This window comes from Syngnathoides biaculeatus, chromosome 3, assembly GCF_019802595.1.
Source record: "Syngnathoides biaculeatus isolate LvHL_M chromosome 3, ASM1980259v1, whole genome shotgun sequence".
Classification (NCBI taxonomy): Eukaryota; Metazoa; Chordata; class Actinopteri; order Syngnathiformes; family Syngnathidae; genus Syngnathoides; species Syngnathoides biaculeatus.
Window position 1 is genome coordinate 38076990 of NC_084642.1, and position 18651 is coordinate 38095640.

Below are 18651 nucleotides of genomic sequence, written 5' to 3' on the forward strand. Positions count from 1 at the left end.
TGTTGACTCTGTCAGCCCAGTTTGATGGAGGTTGATGTATCACCACGGGTTTATATCTCTTCCCATGTATTTTGTAGCCTCCTTTGCTGAGTTGTATGTGCACGTTTCTCCCTCATAGAACACCCCATTCTCGCTGGGAAAGGGGTTTGAAACCAGATATTGTTCTCCTTAAGCACCCTCTTCACCTCTACATATTCCCAGCAGTTCCTGAGTATCTCCGGTGCATAATCATGGTCCATAAACACTTTTGTACCTAGATGGAAAAGTCCTCTCTTTCGCCACACTTATTTCAGGATTTCCTCTTTAGTTTTGCTGCTCGAGAATTTCACAAAAAATGCATCTCGGTGGTGCGTCTGGAGGGGGTTTTGGTCTGTGTGCGGTGCACACATTCGATTCTCAAATCTTCGATGTGTGGCAACTGCAACTGTTCTTTCAATAAATTCTGGATGAACATAGTCATTGATGTTCTCCGACCCCTCCGCTATGCCATGAATTCTAATATTTTTCCGTCTTGCTCTTCCCTCTTGCTCAATTAGTTTGTCTTGCAACTTACCCTGTATCCTGACCAGCTCCCTCGTAGCTTCCTCGAGTCCCTGCACTCTCTCCTCTGTGATTGCAATTCTCTGTTTGGCTTCATCCAGTCTGTTGTTTATGACCTTTATATCCTCTCGTATTCCACGGAGAGTTTCCGAACTTTCGCTCCGAAAGTCTCTCAATTCTTGTAGTATGGTTAGCAAGTTAGCCATACCTTCGTTTTTCTGTAGTCAATGGCTAGCCCTTGCTACATCGTCATCGACGGGATCTTCCCTGGCTGGAGGGGTCTCTTCTGCAGTCTGTGGGACAACTTTCTTCTTTCGTTTTGGGCATATTATAAATACCTCTTTGTCTTCTTTAATTCATGTGCGGAAAGAAAAATAAAATATATTGCGTTTATAAACCAAAATTTTAGCAGGACGGGGAGCTCTGTTGTTTTGCTGTGACAGCATGGCTGCTCAAGTCATCCAGCTTGATCATTTTTGTGCGTCTTAGATGTGGGAGGTATATTATATGACATCCTTGCATTGTTCCATTCTTTAGCATAATTGACCCTCAATAATGAGGAAAAGAAGCAATTAAGAGAAATGAGCAGTTTTGAAGATGCTCAGTAATAGGTATACATTGAGATGCAACCTAGGGCAAATGTAGAGGTGGCGAAGGCTAAACAAGAGGCAAAAGACGGCATGTACACCAGGTAAGATACGAAAGGAGAAAGGGATCTCTACAGGTTGGCCAGACAGAGGGATAGAGATGGGAAGGATGTGCAGCAAGTAAAGGTGATTAAGGATAATGATGGAAATATGTTGATAGGTGTAAGTAGTGTGCTAAATAGATGGAAAGAGGACTTTGAGAAGTTAATGAATGAAGAAAATGGGAGAGAAGGAAGTGTAGAAGAGGCAAGTGTGAATGACCAGGAAGTGGCAATGATTAGTAAGGGGGAAGTTAGAAAGGCACTGAACAGGATGAAAAATGGAAACATGCATAGTAGGTTAATTGAAGAGTCTAAATGGCTTGTAAGTATGAATGTGAGTACAAATGGTTGTATGTTTATGTGTCCTGCAATTGGAAGGCGGCCAGTTCAGGGTGTACTGCTCGAAGATAGCTAGGATAGACTCCAGCACCCCTGCGACCCTTATGAGGATAAGCAGTAAAGAAGATGGATGGATGGATGGACAGTATTAGTCTAAGTCTGAGCCAGTTCACTATTGACGGCTCCCGCACACGGCACCATTCATGCTAGCACTGCTGTCAGCTTCTGTGAGTAACGGGTTAGTTGGCAACTTTCTTGTGCACCAGCTGACCTCAACTAAATTAAAAAAGGAATGAATAAAGTGAAAAAGCAACAAATCAGTTCATGGAGTGACTGTTTAGCATGTGATTGTTTTCAGCTGAAAAAGAAAATGCTACGTGATGCACTAAAGTGCACTGTTACAATCAAATCGGGTTTGCATTTAATATTTTCAGTGCACATGCAAACTTGCGCACCACGTATCTGAAATTCCGTAAATGAGTCCGTTTCTCCTTATGTAAGTCACTGCTGCCACATTTCATCAAATAATAATGCTTATTGCATCATAAAATCGGTGATTCACTGCAATCATGATAGGGCAAGGGATTACTGTAGCACATATTGACAATGGATTGCATAAATGAAAAATACCAAATGTCACAAACTACTTTACTTTGCAGATTTCACATCTTGCAGCGGTTTTCTGGAACATAACTGCATGATCAACACGATTTTACTGTTGTATATGAGATCTGAGTTGACTGTTAGAAAAAAAAACAAACTTTGGTAAGTCTGTGCAATATCAGCCCACAAGTAGCCCTGGTCAGACTCCAGGATTTTAGCTCCAATATAGGTATGAAAAGATATCTTCCACTTCTTGTAGTGTGACATCCTCCACGACTAAATATTTGGCCCTGTGACGCTGAAATGAAAAGTCTAGCATGTTGGATTTATTTCTTTCTTTTTTTATATATCATCCGGTGTGACGTATAGTGTGACATATTGGCAACCCACCAACAGCGGATCTTGACATTAATCAAAAGGATTGCGATTATGACGGACGCATCGACTCCTGTGCTTCCTCTTGTCACCATACTTTTTAGTCATTGTCAGCATGTGGACAACAATGTTTATCCAGTGCTTAAGAGCATGATTTGATAGAAAGCAAGCATGTTTATGTAGAATGACTTGCACTAGCTTGCTAGGCTACAAGATGTTTTGTTGCCTACATGCAAATAGTAATGCGGGTAACAGGATCAACACGATACTCTAAAATACTGCCATTTAGATGAACGAGCAAAGTAACACTTTGCTTAAAGTGGGACTGACATCCCTATAAACATTCCAAAATAGATATTGTAATGACAAATACATATAACAGTATTCCCTTCAATGTCTATATGAAAAAAAAAAAAGTGAGCGGAGAGCACGTCATCCATGCACAAAGTTGCACAATTGAGTGTCCCTCGACATTCAAGTGGTCGCCATATTAGTCGCGTCCTCTGTCCTTGACGTCATCGTCACTTCCGCCGTTGGAAACGCGCAGTGGCTGCTACTATGGAAGCAGAACAACAGAGATATTCGCATTTTTTCGACGTCCCTTATGACACCGGTTTCAAGCCATATTCAGATGATATCCGATCACGGCCAAACTGCATCCCGTCCGATCTACTTCCGCGGCCGGCCGGTGTGGCTTATGACAGAGCCTAGCGGTGCTGCTTTAGTCACAGTCGAGCCAGGGTGCTTTATGCGCGCACGCGACTGAGTAACGCATTCTCAGCTAGGTTCTTCAGAGCCGCTCCCGTCGCAGAGCCTGACGCCCAGCCCTCGCAGAAGCTGTGACCGGCGAACGCGGCGCCTCAGCCAGTGTGGCTGAGTTTCGGCGCCCATGGTGGCATATAAGGAGGAAGTGGAGCCGAGCTATGTTGCTTTTAGGGGTATGTTCAAAGTCGCCTCAGTACGTGATGAACACTATCGAGACATTGTTGGCTGGGCGATGCGCACATGACACATTTCATACGCGGATCTTTTGTTACATTATGAGAGAGACCGATTACGTGGTCCGCCCCAAACTATTATTTTTTTAGTCGCTGTATGCGCACATCAACACATTTCATACGCGGATCTTTTGCTATGTCCTGAGAGAGACTGATAACGTGGTCCGCCCCAAACTATTTTTTTTTTAACAGTATACACACCTACCTGTTATTTGGAACCCACGAAGCTCTCGTCCTTTGCACCCGTGCAATCCATTTTTCACAACAAACAGGGTCTCTTTCAAACTTATGAAGGGTAATTCCATTCTCCCGAGTGTTCAAGCAATGTCTAGCAATGCAATGAGCCGGCATTTTGGCTAACACGAAGGAACAACGAGCTACCTTCCCGGAGGTAAAACTAACGGAAACAAATGAGTCCACGAGGGGGCGCCGCTGTCCTTCCTGTCACTTCCTGTTTCTTCTCGAGAACAAATCCCTCCAGAGGATTTTCATGGCGGGAGTTACAAAAAGCTGTATATGTCAAAATCATGTTTTGTGGTGAAAAAACATATGGGACAATATTAGCTGTGGGTTTTTCATTAATAATATACCAAAAATCATCCGTTTGACGACACTTGACCTTTATGACTACAGTTACTTTATCACACCACCAATCGTTAGTTTTGCATCATCCATGTCTGCCACCAAACAGTAATTTGGAGCTGGTGGTTCGAAAATAAGACAAATCCAGCTGTGCATAAGCATTTAACCGGGACTACTTTTTTTTAAACAAAGAGAGGGATTGGGAAGTGATTGGACAGTGCGAAGAAATGCACAATTTCACTGTCCCCATACTGTTTTTTCCTTATTAAGAAGTATATTTGAGTGTTGTCAATTATTTACACACAAAGAATACAGTTTTACAGTCGATTCAATTCAATTCAATTGTCCCAACTGACCCTCCCCATACTCACCCTACCCCAGTTCTGCCGCTTCATGTCATCACTCTGTCTTTGTAAAGTACAATTGGAGTATTATTATTTTTTTCCATTAAAATACATAATTTATAGTAATAATAGTTTTTTTTCCTCTTGGTAGACTGGAATAGATGAATGGTATTTCCATTCATTTATATGGAAAACAATTATTTGAGATATTAGCTACTCAGACCTCAAAGCATTACTGTAATCCATTCACTTGCCTTTAAAAGTGTGAACTGTTATATAGATACAATTATTGACTTCCTTTGCAACACATGTGTGACACGTTCATTTTTTCATAGTCCACACAGTGTCATACCAGTTCTCCTTGATACCCAGCATCACTTTGGTCGTCAGATAGGGAGATGGCCACCTCGACTCGTCCATCCATGTTGGATGGCCGCACACATCACCCATCTGCTCCCGAGAATGGTCCGATCCAACACACAGTTCCCAGAGTCCAAGCCGGGGCGTCACATAGGACAACTATGTCTCCTCCAGTACTGACTCTCCGGTGTTTCCCCCACGCTGCCCAAGAGGTCTACCATGTCATCTCACTCTGGAACCACTCCCTTTCAAGATCAGTTCCCCATATCTAGAAAGACTTCTGAAGGCCAAGAAGAACATCCTCACTCTCAGAGATGGCAGGGACGCCAGGTGCCGTGGATACTTTTGTGGCTTGGGCACATGATCTGCTGCAGTGTGACATCCGAGTTCATTCTAGAAGCAACTATGTCATTCTTATTAGAAAATTCTTTGGATTTTCCGATTATTATGGGGTGGGAGATAGGTGAATAAAACAATACTGTACATAGTCTGACACATGACGTCAATGTAGAAGTGCCTTAAACGTATTCTTTCTCATGACCACTTGGAGGATGGTTAAAGAACTGCTCGTCTTGAATCCCCCCTTCATTTAATACATTTTAAAATGAGATGAGCCTCACATCAGTTTAAATCAAGTGTGATGTTCATTTAATTTCAAGCATTGAGTGAGGTGGCACCAACCGTTGCACTTGGTCTGGCGAACAGATTTCATGTTTCAATTGATCGGTTTTGAGCAGACGCAGCAGAGCCAGGATGGGCCCGGGGTTGCCCTCAATGCCGGCACCTATGAGCAGGATGCGGAGCAGCACGGCCGGTGTGGGCCATTCCGGAGGCCAAAAAATGGTTGCCCATTCGTACTTGGGGGTTCGAGACTTTGAGCGACTCCATGAGTAGAGAGGCGTGGTGCAGGCACATAGATCCATCACGAATGAGCACCATAACCCAATACATTAAGTCTCCTGGAGACACCCCATCTCCAAGCACTATCACCAACTTGATCGTGTTCTCAGACGTTCCTGGCCACCATGAGTCGAGCTCACCCGTGTGGTGTTATAGTTTCGAGACAATAACTACATTAACCGGTATGCTCAGAAGCTGGATATATAGTATATAGAGAATACGGAAGTCGCCCGTTTAACAGTACATGGTCGACAACTTGTGAGTAAAGATTGAATCCTAGAAATATGTCTTGTCTATTTGTTATACAAGATAACAAGACAACACAACACGCAGCTATCAAAGCGCTGACTGCGATACGGACCACTTGTTAGTGTGCAGGAAGGTGGAACTACAGACCAGAAGTACCTGTCACTCAAAGAGATCTGGCTGACCATGCATCAACACCAGGAACATGCAAAATCCAACAAAGGCAGCAGTTTGCCACAGTTCTGGGAAAGTGTCTACCAGGCTGGCAGAGCAACAAAGCCCAGGAAAAATGGGAATACTTGACATTGTGTACACCTCAGCAATGTTGGCGTTTGGAAAGCAAACCAAAAAGTCAACACACTGGTTTGAAACTTACACTGTGGACATTATACCTGCAGTTGAAGCTCAGAAGGCTGTGACTGCCTTCTGTCTGAAACTGCCTATAAATGTATCCACAGCAAACAGAACCTGCTGACCCGATAGGAAGCCCGCAGAAAAGTCTCACAGTTTGCCTGGAGGTGTGCCAATGACAATTGCTTCCAGCTCTGCTTCAAGGTCCAGACTGCAGCTGACACTGGCAACATCAAAGGGATGTATGATAGCGTCAAGCAGCCATTTCTACCAATACAAATTAAAACAGCATTGCTAAAATCCTCTTCCAGTAACATCCTCAAGGACTGACCAAAACGGAACATTGGGTTGAGCATTATTCCCACCTCTACACTAGGAGGACATTGTTTCAGAAGATGCCCTCAAATCCTGTTGATCGTCTACCTATGCTAGAGGAGTTGAACAGTGAACTAATCCTTGAAAAACTGCAAGACAACATCGACTCCCTCACCACTGGCAAAGCCCCAGGGAAAGACACTATCCCAGCCAAGGTCCTGATGTGGTACAAAAATGTCCTGGCTGAAGAGCTGCATCATCTCCTCTGCCTGTGCTGGAGGGTGGGGGAAGTAACACAAGACATGAGGGATGCCTACATCATCACCTAATCCAAAAACAAAGATGACATGTATGACTCTAACAACTACCGTGGCAGCTCCCTATTGACCATTGTTGGGAAGCTGTTTGTTACAGTTGCTCTGTAGAGTCTCGAGGTACTTGCAGAGAGAATATACCCCAAATCTCAGTATGGCTTGAGTCCCAACAGGTACACCATCGATGTGGTCTTCTCCCTCAGACAGCTGCAGGAGAAATGCAGAGAGCAAACTCTTTGTACCTTCATAAACCCGATGAAGGCCTTACAGTCTGCAGGGATGGTATCTTCAAAATCCTGACAAAAAATATGGTGCCCATCTGGGCTGCTATACATCATTAAATCCTTCCACAATGACATGACTGACATTGTCGTCTTTGATGGCTCAATCTTGGAGTTTCAATATCAAGAGCGGTGTGAAACAGGGCTGCGTCCTTGCTCGAACACTGTTCAGAATATTGTTTGGTGTCCTGTTGAAGCACGCCTTTGGATAAGCCACTAAAGGCATCTATCTTTGAACAAATCAGAGAGCAAACCCTATAACATCTCCCAGTTCAAAGCCAAGTCCAAGGTCCATCAGAAATGTCTCCGTGATCATCTTTTCGTGGACGACGCAGCAATCATGACCCATACGGCGGAGGAGCTTCAATTGCTCATGGACTGCCTGAGCCAGACACACGAAGCTTTTGGGTTGACAATCAGCCGTAAGAAAACACAAGTCATGGCGCAAGATACAGGCTCTCCACCCGAAATTAGACTCGAATCAAGCACTGTTTTTCACAACTTTGTATACCTGAATCCTACCATCTCTGACTCTCTCTCTACATCCAGGGCTAGAGAGATGGATCTGCAAAGCTGTTACTACAATGGCTAGATTCTGTCACGACCCATTGGAACGGAGGTAGGACCCAAATGCAGGAGGACACGGGAGACGCAGAGGTAATTCGGGAAAAACGTTTATTTTTCCAAGGTCGGGGATCGGGCAGGCAGTCAGGTGCAGCAGTGGTAGTCAGAACGTTGGGCGTAGAGGGCAGGTCAGCGGGCAGCCAGGAGTGAGTACACGGGAGATCGATCAAAGCAAGCAGGAGTATCAAAGGAGTCAGGCTTACGGGGTAGGTCGGAGGACAGGCGGAGGTCGGTACACACGGGAATACGATCAGAGTTACGGGAGTGCTGGTACGGGGCATGGGCATGGGCCCCAGACCAGTCGTCCCCATGGTCCTATATACACCGGGGCCAATCAGCCAGCATGAGGCGCAGGTGTGTGCCTCCCAATCTGCGCGACCGCTCGGGCACCCGCACAACCAGGGCTGGACCGGCAGGATCATGACAGATTCAACAAGAGAGTTTGGAGAAACACCAAGTTGAGAGAGCACACTAAAATCCAAGCCTGTGTTGTGAGCACTCTCCTCTATGGAAGTGAGGCAGACAATGACAACCAAACAGGAGCACAAGCTTAGCGCCTTCCACATGTCCTGTCTCCAAAGACATCATGCGCATCACCTACCAAGACAAGGTGACAAACACCAGTGTACTGGACAGAGATGTGGTTCCCAGCATGTACAATTTGCTTAAGCAGAAGCGCATCGAGGACAGAGGAATTTTAAGCAAGAAAGCTGGCACAAGGAACCTGCCCCTCAGCCAGACCCAAACTCTGCTTCAAGTATGTCTGCAGGAGAGACCTGAAAGCCCTTGAAATTAATTTAGACACCTGGGAGGCCACTGCGACTGACTTTTTAGATTTAGGAAGGTCACACACATCCGAAATTCAGAACACTAACCAATGTGTTGACGAACATTCTTATATTTAATATATGTGTATGAGATATTGGAAATTAAGTCTCAAAACGGGGCCTTGTGGGGGTGACCTTTCACACTCAGGAAGGTCATACATCCTTGAAATTTGGAACACTCACTGCACGTAAAATGTCGATGCACAGCATCAAATTTCAGTCCCTTGCTCAATGCGTTCATGAGATATTGGAAATTACACATCAAAATTGGGCCCAGTTGAGATGACCTTTCACACTTGGGAAGGAAACAGGCATTTGAAATCCACACCACATGGGCATGCCTCTAGCTCAATGTGCTCATGAAATATTGGGAATTAAGTGTAAAAATAGGGCCTAGTGGCTAGTTAGTGGTGATATTTTAGAAGGTCTCAGACATTCAAAGCTTGTCACACTCAGCGTCCCTGTCGTTTCAATGGACAGTCTCCAATTTCAACCCTCAAACTTAATGTCTTTGTGAGATATGAGGAGTTAAAGTGGGCCTGTCATGAAATTGATGATTTTTGGTATATTATGAATGAAAACCCCACAGCCAATATGGTCCCATGTGTTTTTCACCACAAAACAAGATTTTGACGTATACAGCTTTTTGTAACTCCCGCCATGAAAATCCTCTCAGGGATTTGTTTTAGAGAAAAAGCAGGAAGTGACGTAAAAGACAGCAGCACCCCCTCGTGGACTCGTTTGTTTTCATTAGTTTTACCTCCGGGAAGGTAGCTCGTTGTTCCTTCGTGTTAGCCAAAATGCCGGCTCATTGCATTGCTGGACATTGCTTGAACATTCAGGAGAATGGAATAATCCTTCAGAAGTTTGAAAGAGACCCTGTTCGTTGTGAAATATGGATTTCACGAGTGTAGAGGACGAGAGCTTTGTGGGTTCCAAATAACAGGTAAGTGTGTATACAGCTACTAAAAAAAATAATAGTTTGGGGCGGACCACGTAATCAGTCTTTCTCATAACGTAAAAGAAGATCCGCGTATGAAATGTGTCGATGTGCGCGTCGCCCAGCCAACAATGTCTCACTCGACCTCGTCTCGATAGTATTCATTGCGTACTGCAGCGGCTTTGAAGATACCCCTAAAGGCAGCATGGCTCAGCTCCACCTCCTCCTTATATACCACTGCGTCGAAAATTAGCCACACCGGCTGAGGCGCCACGTTCGGCGGTCACAGTTTCTGCGAAGGCTGCGCATCGGGCTTTGCGACGGGGGCGGCCCTGAAAAACCCAGCCAAGAATGCGATACTCACCCGGCTCGACTGTGTTGCTCAGTACTGCGCCGTCTGTGAACAACCCCCTAAAGCAGCACCGCTCAGCTCTGTCATAAGCCACACCGGCCAGCTGCGATGAGCTGCGATGGCTGATCTCCGACGCGGAAGTGGATCGGACGGGGATGCGGTTTGGCCGTGATCGGATATCATCTGAATATGGCTCGAAACAATAGTGTAATATTGCCCCGAGGGCTCGAAACAATAGTGTAATATTGCCCTGGTAACTTCACTCGGTTGTGTGGTGTTGTCCTTTTGGAAAAGAGCTTCGGTGTCAGGAGGGGCGTCGGAAAAACCCGAATATCTCTGTTGTTCGACTTCCATAGTAACAGGCACTGCGCATTTTCAACGGCGGAAGTGACAATGACGTCAAGGACAGAGGACGCGACGAATATGGCAACCATTTGGATGTCGAGGGACACTCAATTGCGCAACTTTGTGCATGGATGACGCACTCTCTGCTCAAATTTTTTTTCTCGTATTGACAATGAATTGAATACATGAATATATGTATTTTTCATTACAATATCTATTTTAAAATGTTTATAGGGATGACAGTCCCACTTTAAGCATGAAAATGTGGCCTGGTGCTTATTGGGGGTACCTTTCAAACTCAGGAAGGTTGCATGAGTTTGAAAAACAGCACACGTTCTGTACATGGTATGTGGATGTGCAATCTCAAATTCCAGCCATCTTGCTCAATCCGTTCATGCTATTGAGAATTATACTTAAAAAGGAGCATAGTGACATTGACCTTCATACTTAGGAAGGTCACACACATCTGCAATTCATAACACTTATCGCGCATGATGTGTCGATGCGCATTCTCAATGTTTAGGCCTCTATCTCAATATGTTCATGAGATATTGATAATTACGCTTAAAAAAAGGCCCTAGTGGCGGTGACCTTTCATGGCATTGATCTTTCATCCTTGGCAAGGTCACACGTGTTTGCAATTTGGAACACTCATCGCACATGATGGGTCGATGCACAATCTCATTTTTCTGGCCTCGAGCTCAATGCGTTAATGAGAAATTGAGAATTACGCTAAAAAAACAGGCCTAGTGATGTTGACCTTCATACTGAGGAAGGTCACGCGTTTTTAATTCGGAACATTTATCACGCATGATGTGTCGGTGCACAGTCATAATTTTCAGGCCTCTCGCTCAATACGTTCATGAGATATTGAGAATTCGGCTTAAAATACAGCCCTAGTGACATTGACCTTCATACTTAGAAAGGTCACACGCGTTTGCAATTCAGAACACTCATCGCGCATGATCTGTCGATGCACAATCTCAATTTTCAGGCCTCTATCTCAATACGTTCATGAGATATTGAGAATTACACTTAAAAAACAGACCTAGTGACGTTGACCTTCATACTCCGGAAGGTCACACGCGTTCGCAATTCAGAAAACTCAACGTGCATGATGTGTCGATGCACAATCTCCATTTTTAGGCCTCTCGCTCAATATGTTCATGAGATATTGAGAATTAAGCTTAAAAAACAGGCCTAGTGACGCTGACCTTCATACTTAGCAAGGTCACACGCGTTTGAAATTCGGAACACTCATCATACATGATGTGTCGATGCACAATCTCAATTTTCAGGCATCTCAGTCAATATGTTCATGGGATATTGACAATTACGCTTAAAAAAGGGCCTTAGTGGCAGTGACCTTTCATGGTGGTGACCTTTCATACTTGACAAGGTCACACGGGTTTGCAATTCGGAACACTCATTGCACATGATGTGTCGATGCACAATCTCAATTTTCTGGCCTCTCACTCAATGCGTTTATGAGATATTGAGAATTACGCTTAAAAAACAGGCCTAGTGAGGTTGACCTTCATACTTAGAAAGCTCACACGCGTTTGCAATTCGGAACATTTATGGCGCATGATGTGTTGATGCAAAATCTCAATTTTTTAGGGCTACATCTCAATATGTTCATGAGCTATTGAGAATTATGCTTATAAACGAGCCTAGTGAGGTTGACCTACATACTTAGGAAGGTCACACGTATTTGTAATTCGGAACATTTATCGCACATGATGTGTCGATGTACAATCTCAATTTTCATGCCTCTAGCTCAATGCGCTCATGAGATATTGAGAATTACGCTTAAAAAACAGGCCTAGTGATGTTGACCTTCATACTCCGGAAGGTCACACGCGTTCACAATTCGGAACACTCGTTGTGCATAATGTGTCCATGCACCATCTCTATTTTCAGGCATCTAGCTCAATGCGTTCGTGAGATACTGCAAATTACACTTTTTTATTAATTACACTTCAAAAACGGGTATAGATGGCTACCCACAACAAAAATATCACAATATATCACAATTAAAATAAAAGTGCAAATGAGAAAAGTGGAGAACGGTCAACACCTTTGTCCTCTCTCATCAGAGGTCCTGTTACAAGCAAGTTCATACAGAAGTAGTACTGACCCTCCTTTTTTTTTCTTACACTTTGATTTAAAAGCCTTTACGATCATAGTGCACCTCCATTTTATACCAGGCTAACTCAAAGGTGTCTTACTTTTAATAGGAGCTACAGAATCCATGACATTTTACTTTTCCTAGTTTGTGATACAGCTGTGGTGTCATGATCCTGCCGCTTCAGCACGAGCTGAATAATATCTTAATACATTTGTTTGTTTATTTATTTATTTAGTTTCACCTGCTGCTTGGTTGTGTAGAAAGGTGGATCTGGTTTTCTGTGCAGCAGAAGAGTTTGAAATACTCCCTATACCTATTTATTTATTTGTTTCTTTGTTTATTCATATGATGTTTTTTTTTTCCAAAATATAACTGGTCAAAAACATGTTTAAGGGGACAGACAAAGGAGCAGAATGACAAGGGGAACAAGGTTGTGAAGCACTGCTATGCCATATGCCACCACTGTCCCCACCACCCTGGAGTGCGTGAAAATCAAAATCATAATAAGAATCAGCTTTATTTGGCAGGTACGTATGTCAAAAAACATACGAGGAATTTGTTTCCAATAGTTGAAACTACCACTACATACCTGCCGAGTACAACAACAGACAGACAGTCAATTGAGATATAAAGACATTGCGGTAACAGTCACAGACCAATAAGAGGTTCTAGTGATACTCTGGGAGAAAAGAGAGCAGATCTTCAAAAGTTGTTGAAAGAAAGTCCGTGGTAAACTAAGTTGTGGTTAGCAAGTCTTCTGTCGTGTAAGTGAGTCACGTAATGACTCCATGGGGCGAACAAAAAACACAAAAACAAGGACAGTACTACAGAGCATGTAACCGGGGCAACAACACGACTAGGGGTCATCTTGGTCAAGCCCCAGCCACCAACAGGACCCTATGCAAGAGTCAGCTACCACCTGAAAAATGTCACAGTCTGCCAAAAGCGAGTCCATGTTAATGTAGCACCTGTAAAGAATTTTTTTTGTTTCACTTATCTCTTCTATTCGTTATCATATTATTATTATGTTCTCTGAGTGTGGGTGATGGGGATAGATTTGCATGTTTTGCCTGCCAGCATGTGGCGGTGACTTGTATGCTGATGCAGTTAACTGAAGGAGAAGAAGAAAAGTCAGAGCGAAAAAGAGGCTGCGTAGTGACTCTGCCTGTGTACGGACCTGCGAGCTGTTGTGTTTTTTCCAGTTTTTTCGCTGGAAAGGCAATAAATGATGTATTTCCACACACCATCTGAGGTGTCTGTCGTGAGTAGTGTAACAATTTGGATGTTCCACCGAGATTAATATTGCTTCACGAAGGATAACGCTCCGATTTTGAACAAAGAAAAAACATGGAAGAAGACAGAGAAGAGTATCTTCTGAAAACCGAAAAGAAGCAACATGAACTGACGATGAAAGAACTTCACCGAGTATGCAAGTACTGTTCAATTTCTGAAAAAGACAACAAAAGCATCCAGGGTAAAAGTCATCACGCTCTGGTCAAGGACGTCATAAAATTTTGTTACCGTGATGAGCTGCTGGTGAAGCAAGACAAAGGCATGTCCGTGCCTTTGGTATTAAACGACACATTGGAAGCTGTGTTTGAGAAGCAGGGGGAGACAGACGCCACAGGATCAACCCCACGCAGGTCTTCACCTGCGGTCGGTGAGGGGGAAGAGGAGGCGATCTAGACAGCGGACATATTGTCACGTGAGCAGAGGTATGGCACTTCATATCCATCGCCGCGGCACAGACCGGCGGCGCTTGCAATTGCAGAGAATTGTTGAGCAGCTGCCGCCCAGAATGATTTTCGGAAAGACTTCCGAATCAATGGTGAGTCAAAATCCAAAGACAATTTGAGCTTCAGCAGCCTTGAACACTAGATTGAAAATGGTTCAAGAAAGGGATATCCTCAGGTAGACGTTGTGGAGGCAGTGGTATATTCTGTGAGTACTAGATTGAAATTAAGGAGTTACATGGAGGGAAAAACAGATACGAAAGAAAGAGAAAAGGATCTCTACAGGTTGGCCGGACAGAGGGGTAGAGATGGGAAGCATGTGCAGCAAGTAAATAAAGTAAATGTGATTAAGTGTAGCAATGGAAATATATTGACTGGTACCAGTAGTGTTCTCAGTAGAGTACTTTGAGAAGTTGATGAATGAAGAAAATGAAAGAGATGGTAGAGCAAAAGAGGCAAGCGTGAGTGACCGGGAAGTGGCAATGATTAGTAAGGGGAAGTTAGAAAGGCACTGAATAGAATAAAAAGTGGAAAGACAGTTGGTCCTGATGACATACCAGTGGAGGTATGGAAGCAATTTTGGAGAGGTGGCTGTAGAGTTTTTGACCAACTTATTCTATAGAATATCAGTGGGAGAGAAGATGCCAGAAGTGGCGCAAAAGTGTGCTTGTCCCCATTTTTAAGAACAAAGGTGATGTTCAGAGCTGTGGAAACTATAGAGTAATAAAGATGATGAGCCACACAAAGTTATGGGAAAGAGTAGTGGAGGGTAGACCAGGACAGAAGAAAGTATCTGCAACCAACAGTGTGGTTTCATGCCTAGAAAGAGTACCACAGATGCATTATTTGCCTTGAGGATGCTCATGGAAAAGTACAGAGAAGGTCAGAAAGAGCTACGTTGTGTTTTTGTAGACTTAGAGAAAGCCTATGACAGAGTACCAAGAGAGGAACTGTGGTATTGCATGCGCAAGTTTGGTGTGGCGGAGAAATATGTTAGAATAGTACAGGACATGTATTAGGGTAGCAGCACAGCAATGTGATGTGCCATAGGTCTGTCAGTAGAATTTAAGGTGGAGCACGGCTCAACATTAATGATTGCCCGACTTGCCTGAAATGCATCTCCAGGAAAGTAAATGTACGGGAATTTTCACAGAAATATCGTAATTTTACATTTATTAAACATATTGTGTCCGAGTCGATAGTTTTGATAATTCACGGCCGACATTGTGTGAAACAACGTGACAACAACAGCTTGACATACAGGTTTTCTGACATCGCATGAAACAATGTGACAACAACAGCTTAACATACTAGTTTTCTGATTCGCTGGAGCTTGACTGAACAATCATGATCCTGCCGGTCCAGCCCTGGGTTGGGAGGCACACACCTGCACCTCATGCTGGCTGATTGGCCCCGGTGTATATAGGACCATGGGGACGACTGGTCTGGGGCCCATGCCCATGCCCCGTTCCAGCACTCCCGTATCCCTTATCGTCAACCCGTGTGTATCGACCTCCGCCTGTTCTCCGACCGACCCTGTAAACCTGACTCCTTTGATACTCCTGCCTGCTTTGATCCATCTCCCGTGTATCGACTCCTGCCTGCCCGCTGACCTGCTCTCTACGCCCGACGTCCTGACTACCGCTGCTGCACCTGACTGCCTACCCGATCCCCGACCTTGGAACAATAAACGTTTTTCTTTAATTACCTCTGTGTCTCCCGACTCCTGCATTTGGGTCCTACCTCCATAACGATCTTTTCCTTTCGGCTTATCCCGTTAGGGGTCGCCACAGCGTGTCATCTTTTTCCATCTTAGCCTATCTTCGGCATCTTCCTCTCTAACCCCAACTGCCCTCATGTCTTCCCTCACCACATCCATAAACCTTCTCTGTGGTCTTCCTCTCGTTCTTTTGTGATTAGAGCTGTCACGACGTATACATTTAGACATTGCTAAGACAATCAAGTCTTTACGGTTTTATTTTCTTTATATTTTATTTTTTTCCCCGTTATCTCTGTGTCTTAGTTAGTCAATAACTTCAAGATTATTTGTCAGGATCCCTATGGCGTGGTCATGATCTCCTTGATTACAATCAGGACCACATTTTCACATGGGCCACCAACTACTAAAAATCAAAATGATACCACTGTTGGCCACATTATCATTTTCCTAAATTTTCACCCCGGATATTTGACTTTTTTGCTCAATAGCTCAGTGATATCTGTCCTGAATTGATTAATCATACATAAATTACTTGTGACTTGGGGTTTATCTTATCAATAACACTTTTTTAATGACTCCAGTGTGTGTTTTACTTTGGTCTAGACCAATTGATTTACGTGTGCCTTATGTTCTAATACTGATTGGAAAAATATTGTCTGTATTACTGTGGTTTATGTTTTCAGTTCGATGGCTGATTAGAACATTCTTGACCACCCTCTGAAAATTCCTGGAAAAAAGATGGTATTAGTCCCTGATGTCTCGTTTTCTGGATTGTTCCAAAGTGTAATTTTATGTTTTAACTGAATGGTGTAACTGTTTCAGGCTCAGAGAACTTGGCAGCTTCCCTGTGGTCAGATTGCTGTGACAAATTCACAAATAACGTGAATGACTATTTCACTCATCCTCACCTGGACCAGTTGTGTGCTGAGTCAAATATGGAAAAATCACATTAGTATCTGGTCTTTTGAATTAAGACTCTTTTGATGTAATGGAGGGATCTTCATTCTCTACTCCCGCTCTTGATGCTATGATGCATGAATCCTGATAAATGCAAGTAAACAAAAGATGGTGTTTTGTTCTTCATCTTCTTGTTCTTAGCACCGTACTTAACAAAGATCATTTTATTATATATCAGTTTATCCTGACATACCTACACCATGCCGCTCATTGATGAACTCAGTATTTCAAACTCTGAACAATAAGATTGTCGACCTTTCGTCAAAATACCCCAATGATCATTTGAACCCACTGATCATAATATGGAATAGGGATGGTGATGTGAATATACAGGATGGTGTCATATTTGAACCAAATCATGTTGCCCCTGTCATAAACGAGAAAATTGAAGAACCACGTGTGCCGAAAAAGAGGATGATCAGTACACCAATCACCAACAGCAATAAAGAATGTGGTCAGTCGTCAATTACCAAATTGGTAATTCCAAACAAAACACCTCGACTTACTTCTGTGTCTGAGGAGACTGAGACTATAATGAATACCCCTGATGAGTCTTCTGAACCCTTCCAGGAGCTGCTTCAAATCCAACCCCTCCTGAGTCTGCAACGTTGCCATAGTGTAACAATGAAAACACTGCAGTTCACCAACAACAACAGACCAAATCTTCCTCATCACTACAATCTTCAAGTCAACCTCATGATTCAAGCTGTCGAACTGGGTCTTAAAAAAACCCCTGTTATTTTCCTTCAAGTTTTGGCCATCACATCCCCAAAATCTTTATCATGCTGATGTTCCAACACACACCCATTCTAAAGGAAATGTCACTTCCAGTGGCAAAGAAAACAACAAAAATTTGTTATTGTGCCAAATGTACCATATTTTAGATTTATATTTATGTTATTTTATTTTTTTTGTCACATGGATGGAATAAATGATAACAAAACTCATATTTTATATGATGTAGGGATGATAATTTTTTTATGAAAGCATGTAATATTTGTTGAAAGCTATGGCAAGTGGGCTTTCGGATGGGGCAAGTGAGATTTAGATTCACTTGCCCGACAGAAAGAAATGTTGAGCCCTGTGGAGGTGGGACTGCATCAGGGATCTGTGCTGAGCCCCTTCCTGTTTGCAGTAGTAATGGATAGGCTGACAGATGAGGTTAGACTGGAATACCCTTGGACGTAGATGATATTGTGATCTGCAGTGAAAGCGAGCAGGGGGAGGAACAATTAGAAAGATGGAAGCACGCACTGGAAAGGAGAGGAATGAAGATTAGTCGAAGTAAAACAGAATATGTGTGTATGAATGAGGGGGACGGATGAGGAAGTGTGAAGCTCCAAGGAGAAGCGATAGCGAGGGTGGACGACTTCAAATACTTGAGGACAACAATACAGAGCAATGGTGTTCGGTGAGGCCATGGAGAACGAGGACGGCTTCAAGGAAATTCTGGTCCACCATCCAGCGTCTCAGGAGGGGGAAGCAGTGTACCGTCAACACTGTTTATAATGGGGACCGGGCACTGCTGACCTCAACTCGGGATGTTGTGAGTCGGTAGGGAGAATACTTCGAAGACCTCCTCAATACTCCCGACATGCCTTCCCGTGAGGAACCTGAGTCTGGGTGCTCTGAGGTGGGCTCTTCTATTTCTGGTTTTGAGGTCACTGAGGTGGTTAAAAAGCTTCTTCGTCCCAGGGGCAGGGGTGGATGAGATTGGCCTGGAGTTCCTAAAGGCCCTGGATGTTGTGGGACTGTCCTGGTTGACACGCCTCTGCAACATCGCGTG

At 43.8% G+C, this 18651-nt stretch overlaps 1 long non-coding RNA gene across 1 annotated transcript; it reads left to right on the top strand.

The window, feature by feature from the left end:
• The first annotated feature begins 14031 nt into the window (after window positions 1–14031).
• On the top strand, window positions 14032–17866 carry LOC133498623 (uncharacterized). The gene is made up of 3 exons (XR_009794374.1): window positions 14032–14170; window positions 16592–16649; window positions 16731–17866. It is a non-coding gene; the product is annotated as an uncharacterized LOC133498623 (long non-coding RNA).
• Window positions 17867–18651: the final 785 nt, after the last annotated feature.